Genomic DNA, 12,380 nt, shown 5'->3' on the forward strand with positions numbered 1-12,380 from the left:
GAATGTCTTATTTTATACATTTTATTAACTGTTCAGATATAGTTTAATACATAGGAGTTTTTAGAATTCTATTTTACCACATTTGTATGCTCTTTATCAAGCATAAGACATGGAAAGAAAGAAGAAAAGTGCAATTCCATCCTATTCTTAGTTCAACAAATATTTAATGAATGCCTACGGTGTGCTTTTAGTCACTATGGAAGATTTGTAATTTTCCCTCAGTGAGAAAACAAGACCTACAACATCTATTCGTCCAATAAATAGGGTGTACTTCATGTCTTAAGTAGGATATTATATGTTTTAAGGGAATACAGTGGTTAGTCATGGTGGTCGTTCTTCTAGAGTTTACTGTCTCATGGGGAATAGAAAAATGAATGGCCAGTCCCAGTATGAGGATGAGTGTCATGACCAGACAGAGGTGAACTGTAGGAACATGTAGGAGGAAAACTGAATACAAAATTTTATACATTATCACATATAAGCTGAAACAAAGGATGCCCAAATACCAGAAACTGGCAGAGGAGATTTTAGGCAGTGACCTGCATGTGGAAAATTTAGGTGATACAGAGAGTAGGCTTATTTGGAAAACTGAGTTATCTATCAGAGCTGAGGTATAAATTAGGAATTATGGATTGGCTGAGTTTGAGGGTAGGGAATGATAAAAGATAAAGCTACTGAGGGAAATGTTCCAAATTTTGAGGTCAACATTAGTTAATGAAAAAAAAAAAAAAAGTTTGAATCCCTACGAGTAGGAGTAATGGAAAAAGTAAGTTTGAGAGAGATCTATGAAGTAAAATGAAATATTTTACAGAGTAGAGAAATAAAGAATACCATCCAGGTTCTCATCTCAATCTGGGGAGATCAACATTCAGTGAGATATAAGAGAACCCTCAAGGGGTTCAGTTTTAGATGTAAGAGATTTGAACTATCTAGTGTGATAAGAAAATCTAGAAATGACATTGGGGAAGCAGGCATTGGGGATTAGGAAAGAGGCCTGAACTGGAGAATGTGGAGTCAGCAAAAATTATGTTACATGACTAATTTACTCAGTGTAAGATTAAAAGAGACTAGGATCTCAGAGCTCCAAGTGTAAAGGGAAGAGAAAAGATGTGCACAAAAAGAGACTGGGGAGAATAGTTAAGAGGTAAAGGAGGAAAGCCCAAAGGGTGGTGATGGGAAATGTTTTAAGAAGTGTGAGTTGTTGATGAGTCTAAAGCAGAAACATTTCACTGAATATGACAACAAGGGATTAGTTTAGTGATTTAGCAGAGCTGGAAAGTCCAATTCAGGGCTGCATGATTAAATGGAGAAAGAGGAAATGAAGAAAATTAATGCAGAAAACTATGACTGGCAACAAATGGAGAGGAGATAGATAACAAGTAAGATGGGATTGAAGGTGGGTTTAAAAAACTGTTTAGGGGTCACTGGAAAAAAGCCAACAGGAGAAAGGTTGACTGTACAAAAATGTGATGTCAAGCAGTAGGAAAGGAGAAATACCACCAAGTTGATTACCGCATAGAGGGCTTGGGGCATTACAGGGATGTGTCTTGGCCAGAAGGTTCACTTTTCACTTGAGAGAGTAATGGGAATGATATGTGGGTTGCAAATCAGAAATTAATAGGTGGAATGTTGAGTTATTAGAGTTCATCTGTTAGGACTTTAGAGGTGCTCTAAGAGTAGTATGGGAGAATTGGGTGTTGGGGAATGTGAAATAACTGCTAGGATATAAACTTGGACCCTGGTGGCCAGTGGTGGTAGGGGTTCCTGTAGGTATAACAGTAGTTGGGTTTGCCATGTGGCTGTAACAGAAGGACCAAGAGATGAAATCAAGAACTTACCCTTGAATAGTGAGGAGCTACATGATCAGAGTTGAATTCTAATAGTAGCACAAAATAACAGATTTTGGGGTAGAGAACAAGATATGGGGTTATTTGGGTCAGTTGCAGAAGATTTTTGATATGATACTACCCTAAAATTGAATGTGATTATTGAAAAAAATAACAGATATTTTTTAGTATCAGTATCTTTTAAGTCACTCAAGTAAACATGTGCCTTTTCCTAATTGGTAAGTATTTGGAAGTAAATAAACTGATTTTAGACAGCTATGAGAAAATTTTTAAGACTAAATAACCTAATGTGGACTTGAAATTGCCATAGACTAAAAGTGCTCATCCTGAAATGCAAATTTTCTTATGAATATTCATAATTCAGTTGATACTTTGAATTAGATTCTAAGATGATTAGGAAAAAATGTTCAGTTTGTCAACCTCTGCCCTCAAAATGACTGAATATGCATTTTTCCGCTGATAATTTGGTTTTCACACAGGTACATAACTGTTGGGCATTAAGCACCATACTCCAAATACCCCAAATCGAGACTGACCATGCATCCCTCTCCTGTCATGCTTATGAACAGTTTACCACATTTTCTGAACATTGAACCTCAGATGTTCTTTTAAATTTGTGTGATGAAAACAACTGTTGGGACAAAATATCCTTAGACATTATTTTGTAAAATTTGGAGTTTCTTCATATGCTGTTATTCAACATCATAATTGTTATTTAATAGAAGAAATTATGAAGCACAGAATAGCTGGTACTCTAATTTTGATAGAGAAATCTATCCAGATGATTCATAGTCAGCTTAATCTAGTTTACTTCACAAACATCCCAAAGATGGATTCAGGGGACACTAAGCCCCTGAGATGCTTTATGTATAGGAGTTTAAGATGGGAAAAGACATTTCTTGTTCTTAATGCATTCCAGTGCCCTGTTAGCATGTTAGATTGTGTTTCCCAAACTTTTTTTAAGGTATCACAACTTTTTATATTTCATAGGCAGCTGGTGAAGCAACTAGAAACACGCTATATATAATTTACTGCTACGTTTCTCTTTTTATTGTGATACTTCCAGAAAGAATATAATGACTATCAAAATATAAATTGATATATATTCTGGATTTGGTCCTGTTGTACATAAATTAACATTCTGCATTCAAAAGAATGATCACGTTCTGATCATTGTTTTATTTTTGTATGTTAAGATTCTTTTCATTTTAAGAGAGGGAGAGCTGTGATAGCAGTCAGTTTAGAAGACTCTACTGTCTTTAGTACAAACCATGAGAAAATAGCTGACTATGAATTTAGAAAATCATAAGATCAGTGAATGTTTCCTCAAGCATATAGCCATAGTCTAGTTTGGTCAGAAACTGAATAAATGAAGATAGGTATTTGAAGTAAAATTAATTCATCAACATATTTCTCTTTATATGGACTTCATATTGTCACTTTGCTAGTTGCCAGTGTCATAATTAAAACTGTTGTTTCGAGTATTTGAATGAAATTAGGTATTTTAATTAAAATCCATTCTATTTGCAATTGAATTTTTCTCTATTATATTTTCTCAGGAATTGAGTAAAGGGAAGAGTTATAGGCTTTGAAGAGTCTGTAACTTCTGCCATAATGCTATTGAAATCTACTTTGATCATTTTTGTCTTGATGGGGTTTTTAAGGAATTTTCTTGAATATTTTGTATTCTATTGCTTTGTCAACATTACCATGTTTTCAAGATACTGTTTTACTAAATGTCCCATATCTTTCATAGAAAACCAGTTTATTGAACAATCATTGAATACTTTTTCTTTTGATTTATCAGATATTGAGTTAGATATTAGTCTAGAGAAACTCAAGAACCACTCTAAACATTTCAAGTTGGTTTTGCTTTCCTAACATAATTAGTACGACTTGAAGAAAGGTAATCTGGTTGATTCACCATACTTATATTGGTTATGGAGTACACAACTATTCTCTAACATAGAATTAATTTTCTTAATTAGGTGGTCTAGTCCATGAAATGTTTTGTGAAAAAAGTTTCATTGGAGTACTGCCATTCATAGTGACTTAACATGTCATCTGTTGCTCTTCTTGTGCTATAAAAGCTGAATTGTGAAGTTCCAACAGAGACCTAAAGTTCACAAAATCTAAAATATTTACTGTCGACACATTGCATGTTTGCTAATTTATGTTTATATCACTATAATTTTGATATGATGTGACTAGAAAAAAAATGAGTTGTATATTTTCTTTTTAAAAATACATTAAGATCACTCTATCCTGTTCATTCCCAACATCCCATCTACTACTCCCTTTCTGAACACAATGCAATGATTAGCCATATTAGTTTGTTTGTCTCTTTGGGACAATATCTGTCTTTATCCAGCAGAGTGGCACCAAGGGAGCCATGAGTGCCAGATTTCTTCTATTTTGTAAATCTTTATTCTCTCCCTACAGCCTCCACATCTGCTTTCTGTATCCAAGGTAAGTTCAAGGGTCACCCTTCTGCCTTAGCCAGCTGCTATCACCTGTTAGAAAGATCGATTTCATTGCTTCCCACCTGCCTCAACATCCAAGTCTTCTCTTCCTTTCCTCCCCTATTACTCTTCCTTGTCTCTCTCTCTCTTTTTCTTTTTCCAATGTGATTTATTTATTGAGACAGAGTCTTGCTATGTTGCCCACGGTAGTCTTAAACTCATGGGCTCAAAGATCCTCACCTTTCACAGTAGCTGGTACTAGGGTGTATACTAACACGACCAGCTCCTTCTCTGTTTCTTCTCTTAAGAATTCAAAATCTGCAGTCCAGCTCAGATCACCATTTCTTCCAGTCATTTTTCTTGGACAAGTAAACAGTTTTCATCATTATGGAACTGAGCATTCTGTAGTTATCGTAATATTAAGCCTAGTTAATTCAACTATAGATTTATTATTTTTAAAAAGAGCAGAGTAGATGTGTTAATATTTTCATCTTATCACTTTTCACTTTTCTTGTTTGTGTTTGTTTTAAGGTGAACCTAGGCTTCTTTTTTCTAGGTCACCTGGAAAATTCATTTGTTTCCTTTTTTGTTATAACAAACAAAGCTAAATTTTAAAAGCCTCATCTATACACTCTACCAATGTATTCATTCAAAAATGTTTTCCTCCTGTGTGCCAGGCAGCACACACTGGGGAATCCTGTGTGTGTATTTCCTGCCCTCCTGGTTCATATTTATTTGGAGAGGCAGACATTGAGTAAATAATTTCATAAATCTGTTCTCATTTAGTAAGTGGTATAATAAATGAATAGGATGCAATTAGTGGTAATTAGTAAATTTGTATGTTAGTGTAATAGCTGAACACTGTTAAGTTACAGGAGTGAGCGAAGGCTTCCCTAAGGAAATGCTGCTGAAACTGAGCTGTGGAGGGTGGCAGCGAACCAGTAGGATAGGATGGCCTTCCACGAAGAGGGGATTGTGTGTGAAAAAATGCTTAAGTGCAGGATTCTTGGCAGGTTAAAGGGCTAAGACATGAACAGTGTGCCTAGGCTGGAGAGAAAGGAGAAGCACACTGTTCATACAGTGAGGACTGGGGAGGAAGTAAAAGAGTAGATTGTGTGGGTCCTCATAAACCATGCTAAGAAGTTTATACTCTTTCAGTGGCTTCCCATTGCACTTAAAGAAGAGATTAGAATAAAGAAGTGGATAAAGAAGGTATATGGTATCATCTGACTCTTCTCTCTTTCTAAAGATCTAATTGCATTGTGAAGAGTGGAGGCATAGACCATTATGGTAGCCCAGATGAGGACTGTTCTACTTAGTAGAACAGTGGTTCACAAACTTCAGCGTGCATCCGAATCACCAGGAGAGCTTGTTCAAAAAGAGGCGGTTGGGCTTCACAGACGAAGTCTGATTCAGTAGGTATGGGTGGGACCCAAGTGACCACACTTGAGATCAGTGGTATGCAGTGTTGTATGTATACAGTGTAGTAATGGAAAGAAGATTACTTCTTTACCAGTGTGAATACAATGTTATAAATTTCCCTCTAAAAATGCTTTAGCTGTATTATACGAATTCTGCTTTTCTGTGTTTTTGTTTTCATTAAATTCAAAATGTTTGCTAGTTTCTCCTGTGATTTTTATAACCCATGAATTATTGAGAGTGGTGTTTTGTTTCCAAATATTTAAGAATTTTTCAGATATCTTTATGTTCCTGATTTCTAATTTAATTCTGTTATGGTTTTAAAATACTTTGTATGGATTTACTTTCTTAATTGATTAACATTCATTTTATGCCTCAGAGTCTATCCAAATCTTAATAAATGTTCTGTATGTTCTTGAAAATGTTGTGTATATAGGCGGCAGCTGCAGAATGGAGTGTTTTGTAAATGTCAGTGAAGCAATTTGGTAGATGGTGCTGTTCCAAGTTTTTTGTCCTTATCAAGTTTCAGTTTACTTCTGTATGTTCTTGAGACAGGTGTCAAAATCTGCACCTAGGACTTGTGGATCTTGATCAAATTTCAGTTCTCTCAAATTTGGCTTCATGTTATTTGAGGCTGTGTAATTATAACACATTGAGACTTTAGATACTTTTGGTGAATCGATTCCTTTTTCATTATGAAATGAACCTCTGTTCCTAGAAAAGTTCCTTATTGTGAAGTATGTTTCATCTGACACCGTGTAGTCATTGCAGCTTATTTTTCCACTAGTATCATTGTGGTATATCTTTCCTCATAACTTTATTCTTAACCATTTTGTGTTTTTATATTTAAAGGAGAGTTATTTTAGGCAGGCTATAGTTGAGGTTTGCATTTTTATTCAACCTGATAATCCCTGCCCTTCAATAGAACCACTTATGTTTTATGTGTCTATTCATGTGGCTGGGTTTAAATCAGCTTTCTCCATTTCGTTTATCCTATTCTCTTTTCCTCTTCCTGACTTCTTTTGGATCAGAGTATATTCTATTATTCTATAAAATCTCTTTATGTTGCTTTTTAAAAAATGATTTTCTTTTAAAAACAAAAACAAAAACGGTTTTACACTGTATACATATCATTAGCTTACCAGAGTTCACCTCTGACAATGTTTGACTGCTTCAGGGCTAGCCTAAGAATCTCACAACCATATGTTTGCATTTCCTTCTTCCAAGCCTGTACACTTTTGTTAAATATTTTTCTCCTGAAGATTTTATACACCCTAACGGTATGTTGTTACTATTTCACTTGAGAGGGTATTAGTCCAATTTCTGATACTACAATAAAATTCATTAGCTGGGTTCTTCATAATTATAATTATTTAGCCCGCTTCTGGAAGCTGAATGTCAGTGTTGTTCAGTCCACCTTTCAGAAGCCTTCAGTAAGTGCTCATGGTGGCTAGGTCACAACATGGTAGAAAAGCAGGAAGGGAAATAACTACAGAGGAGGGCAAGCATGTGGGCTGAGTTCACTTTCTAACAACTCATTCTTGTGAAAACTAACTGGGTTTCCTTTGAGAACTGTATTAATCCTTTCAGTGGGGCATGAGCTCCAGGACCCAGTTACCTACCACTAGGCCCTAATGCTTGCATGAAGTTGCGGCACCTCAGCACTGCCACACCCGCGTATGAACCCTTAGGCCACATCCAGACTCTAGCATATAGTCATTCATCTTTCAAAGATTTTATTAAATATAAAATAATTTTTTTTCCCACAAATTTACCATTCCTGGGGCTTTTCATTCCAGATTCCCATTTGAAATCATTTCCTTCTGTCTGAAGGAACTTCCTCCAGCTTTCCCTGTAGTGCTGTCCTGCTGGGGATTAATTCACTCAGCTTTGCCCTTGTGTGTCTGAAAACTCTTTATTTCTTTTTTCTCATGGAGAGAGATTTTCCTTGAATATGGATTATTTCATATTGGGCCATGTTTTTCTTTCAATACTTTAGAGATGTCTTTTAGTTTGTAGCTTCTGGAGTTAAGTCCGCCATCATTCTTACTTTTGATCCTTCGTATGTAATGTCTTTTTCCCGGGTATGCTTGTAAGAGTTTTCCTCATCACTGGCCAGCAGTTTGATTATAAAGGATTGTGGCATGGCTGCCTTAATTCTTTCTCTGCCTGGGATTTGTTGAATAGCTTTCAATTTTCTTCACTCTTGGGTGTTTTTTAGCCATTATTTCCTCAAATATGTTTCTGGCTCCTTCTATGATTTAAATCACACATATTTATCCCACAAGTCATTGATATTCTATTCATGTTTGTTTACTTCTTTTTTCTTTGTTTCATTTTGGATACCACTATTCCCATATTTTCAAGGTCATTGACCATTTCTTGGACACTGTTCAGGTGTTATTAATACCATTCAGGATAGTGTGCATAAATTATATTTGTCACCTACAGAAGTTCAAATTTAGTCTTCTTTGTACTTATCACATTTTTCTTCATCTCGTGTTTTTTCCAACTTCTTGAACTTATGGAGTATATTTAAAATACGTACATTAGCATTCTTGTGTTCTAATTTTACAATGTGTGTTATTTATTTGTTCCTATTTATTGATTTTTCTTCATATTAAGGGTACTATTTTCCTATTTGTTCCATGGGATTCCAGATGTTGTGAATTTACCTGGTTGCATGCTATATTTTTTGTGATGCTTTAAAATGTTTTGAATGCTGTTAACCTGTTCAGAAATAATTTTGATTCTTTCAAGTCTTGATTTTAAGTATTATTAATCTTTAGACACTGATTCTCAACTAGGTGTGATTTTGCGCCACAGAAGATATTTGGTAATTATGAGGACTTTTTTTTTTTTATTGTCACACTTAGAGTTGCTATTTTAGGCATCTAGTGGATAGAGGCCAGGGGTGCTGCTAAACATTGTACAGCATGTAGGACAGCTCCCCAAAACAAAGGATTATCTGTCCCAAATGTTAACGGTGGCACAAGATCAAAAAGCCTGTTAGGGCTGATTTGACACATTTGATGAAGCAATCCAGTGCCCACCTGAGGACTCTAAAATACTGCATGTGTTAGAAGGACCTTCCATTTTGGCTGGTGGGAACATAAAGTATAAGTAGTCCTGCAGAGCCCGTCGGGGTTCCCCACCTAGTCCTTTCACAGCCCTGGGATGTTCATGCACTGATCAGTAGGTCAGTATTCGTGTACAGATGTGAGCGGAGCCCGGGAGCTCCCTGGGTGTCCATGTGCTCCCTTGTAGCTTGTCTCCTCCTTCCCCCAGCCAGCTCTTCTGTCTCTCCAGCTCGGTCTCCTGTACTCCGCTCCACTAAATGCTAAACTCAGGAGTATTTACACATCCTCTTGGGTTCCCCTCCCTGTCATGCAGCCTGGAAACTGCAGGTGCAAGCCTGAGCAGGTTTTAGGGCTTTTGTCTTCTCTTTTTTCGGGGTTCACTGTCATCCCGCACTTCCTCTCATCCCCTATCTTAAAACCATTTCATATATTTTGTCTTAAGCTCGTTTACAGTGAGAGGGTAAATCTGGTCCTTGTTACTTCATCATGGCCAGAAGAGGAATCCCAGGTTTATTCTTACTACAAATATTTGTCCAGTTTCTGTGTGTCAAATGGTGGATAAGTGCTGAAAAAGACCAACAAGGATCTCTTTTCTCCTCAAGTTTGTGTTTGTGGGAGAGAAAAACAAAATAGAAATCATATGGCAGTGACAGGATCTGCATTAATGAAATTGGGTGATACAATGATTTGGTGGGGGGGCAAGGACTGTTTCAGGTTGAGGAGTCAGGAAAAGTTGTTTTGAAGAAGCAGTGCATAAAGCCGTGGATGAAGTCGAGACATCTAGGGTATCATTTCTGACTAAAACAGTATAGAGGAGAACCTTTAAAAGAGAATATCAAATAGGAAGCAGCAGTAGCCTGGGACTTAACCATGAGAAATTCTAGTTACCATCCAGTTAGAATAGGATGACTCCAAGGGGAAAAGGCAAAACGAAAACCAGTAGTGTCCCAAAAGCCAGAAGAAGAGTTTCAGGAAAAAGCGTGTCTTAGTCTGCTTGGACTGCCACAACAAATAGCCAGACTGCATGACTTACACAGCAGGAATTTATTTTCTCACAGTTCTGTAGACTGAAAGTCCAAGGTCAAGGTTCAACAGGGTTGAGGCTGGTGATGATTCTCTTCCTGGATTGCAGAATAGCTGCCTTCTGTGTCCTCATATGGCAGAGGAGTCATATCTCCTTCTCCTCTTAAAAGGACTCCCAAGCCATCAGATTAGAGTCCTACCTTTATGACTTTAAAGGGTCCTATCTCCAGAACCAGGAGTTAGAGCTTCAACATCAGCATTTGGAGGAGCAGAGGGGACACAAGCTTATAGCAGAGAAAATTGTCAACAGTACTGAATGTTGCCAAGGAACCAAGTTGACAACTAAAGATCATTGGATTTATTGATGTGAGGGTCATTGGTGGCTTTGGTAAGTGCTATTTTCAAGAAACTACTGGGAGTGCTTAAGGAATGAGGAGGTAGGAAATAGTGGTATCAAGTACTGGATAATAAATTGAAGTAATCCAGCACCAAAAGTGTCCACTTGAGGGAAATGAAAGATTAAGGAGTCTCCAATGGAGCTTGCCTTTCTTTAAATATTATGGTGAGGATCCAATTGAAAAGAGGTGGTCTGTTATTTATTTTCCCAATAATGCTAAATTACAAACTACCCCAAAACTCACCTTTTTAAAATAAGCATTTGTTGTTCTCATGAGTCTGGTTGGCAGACACATCTTTGTGTTGGCTGGCCATGGGTGGGGATGGGACAACTTACCTCTATCCAGATTTGCTTAAGCAAATTCTGAGGCTCCAGCCAACCTCTCACTGGCTAGAGCTCATCCCATGGGACATGCATAGTGGGAATTCACTGAAAAATTACAAGTGGAGAGGGTGAGGTTAGGGTGGGTGAAGAATTGGGGTGATGAATGCGTGCAACTTGCTATATAGATGGTATGTCAGAAAAAGGGAAAGCATTATGATCATTCTTGAGCTGCTGAGAAGGCAGATAGGAACCAGTCCAAAACATTCCCAGTCACAGTTTCTACAGTTGCTACTGTTAGTTGGCATCTTTTTAAGTCACCAACTTGCTAATGACTTTAATTACACATAATTAAAATTCCCTTTTTTAAATAAAGGTAACAAAATCATTTATATACTTTTTGGGTATTTGAATTTGAATATCACACTGCTTGAGACACAGTTTTTGTTTGTTGCACTAATGTAATATGCAAGTTCGCTGAGAAACTCTGGAAAACTTTTTTCCTTCATGGCCAAGGATGGTGTCTAAATTACACAGAAGTGCAAACTGCTCGTGTGATTTCTGAAAATGATTTTTTGCCCTGATCGGACTATAATTTTCTTTCCAGTTAACTGAAATTTTAGGTAGAACTGTCACATCAGTTGTTACCATTTCTCAGTAGAAAATTGTTCTTTCCATTCTGTATGTTTTCTTATGAATTCCTGACTACCATGCTGTCATTAAGCACATGCTGTATGTGTTGTACCAATCTTTGTGTAGTCGTTATACTTAAATAATTTTAATGTAGTTTTCCTAAAACTGGTTAAAGAAAATTGCAAATCTAGTCTCGTCACAGTTCTGGAGGTTCAAGAACCTGATAGTGGATGGGTTTCTAGTGAGGGCCTATGGACAGCATCACACAGTGGGAGCAAGTGCAAGAGAGGTAGAAAAAGGCGGGGCGGAGGAGGCAGAGGACAAGAGGAAGAAAGAGACAAGAAGCCTTCATCTTTTATAACTACATATTCTTGGGAGAACTGCTTTGCCCCCGCACAGCCTAACCCACTCTGCAAGACCAGCTTTAATCCATTCCAAGAGGGCAGTTATGACCCAGTCACCTCCCAACAGTCCCCACCTCTTAAAAGTTCCTACCGCTTTTCAATATTACATTGGAGGTAAAACTTGGAGCACATGAATCTTTAGGGAACAAACCATATCCAAACCGTAGCAGGAATTATACTCCAAGATTACTGAACTTCAAAGTCTTGCTCTTCCCCACCAAGTTTTTCTGCTCCTTTAGCTAAGCACACCAGATAGCCCTAAACAAGTCAGAAAAATGTGTCAAATCTTTGCTTTTAAATTCAACAGTATCATACCAATGAAAAATTTTACTCTCAAGATGTCTTAAAAAAAAAAAAAAAAAAAAAAAAAAAAAAAAAAAGCTGTACAATCTCTTACAGGTTGCCAACAGAGAAAAGAATTTATTCCAATGCTTGACTTCATGGCTACCCTAGCCAAGCATGTTTACCTGGCTAGATCCTATGGTTCTTTACATTTTACCCCCTTTAAGCACAGAGATTGAAAATGAAAAGATTATATTATGGCTATACAAATTAAATCATTATATTATCTGCAAAAATTATAGGAACAGCCTATACAGTGGACATTACAGAATCAAATCCTACACTTACCCATTTTATCCCCAATAAAAATGCACCTTTTGATTTTGTCTTATTAATAGCATGAAAGTGAACTCCCCTTTACTCAGACCTTACTGTGTGTCCTGTCTGTGGGAGATAAATGGCAGTGTACTGTTAATCTGTCAGTGCTTTACATGGATTCATCTAATAATCAC

At 37.0% G+C, this 12,380-nt stretch overlaps 1 protein-coding gene across 3 annotated transcripts in view; it reads left to right on the forward strand.

Moving 5' to 3' along the window:
* Positions 1-12,380, forward strand: part of LCORL (ligand dependent nuclear receptor corepressor like) — a 132,870-nt gene that overhangs the window by 113,842 nt on the left and 6,648 nt on the right. The window lies entirely within an intron of this gene.

Source organism: Sciurus vulgaris (assembly GCF_902686455.1).
Source record: "Sciurus vulgaris genome assembly, chromosome: 9".
Classification (NCBI taxonomy): Eukaryota; Metazoa; Chordata; class Mammalia; order Rodentia; family Sciuridae; genus Sciurus; species Sciurus vulgaris.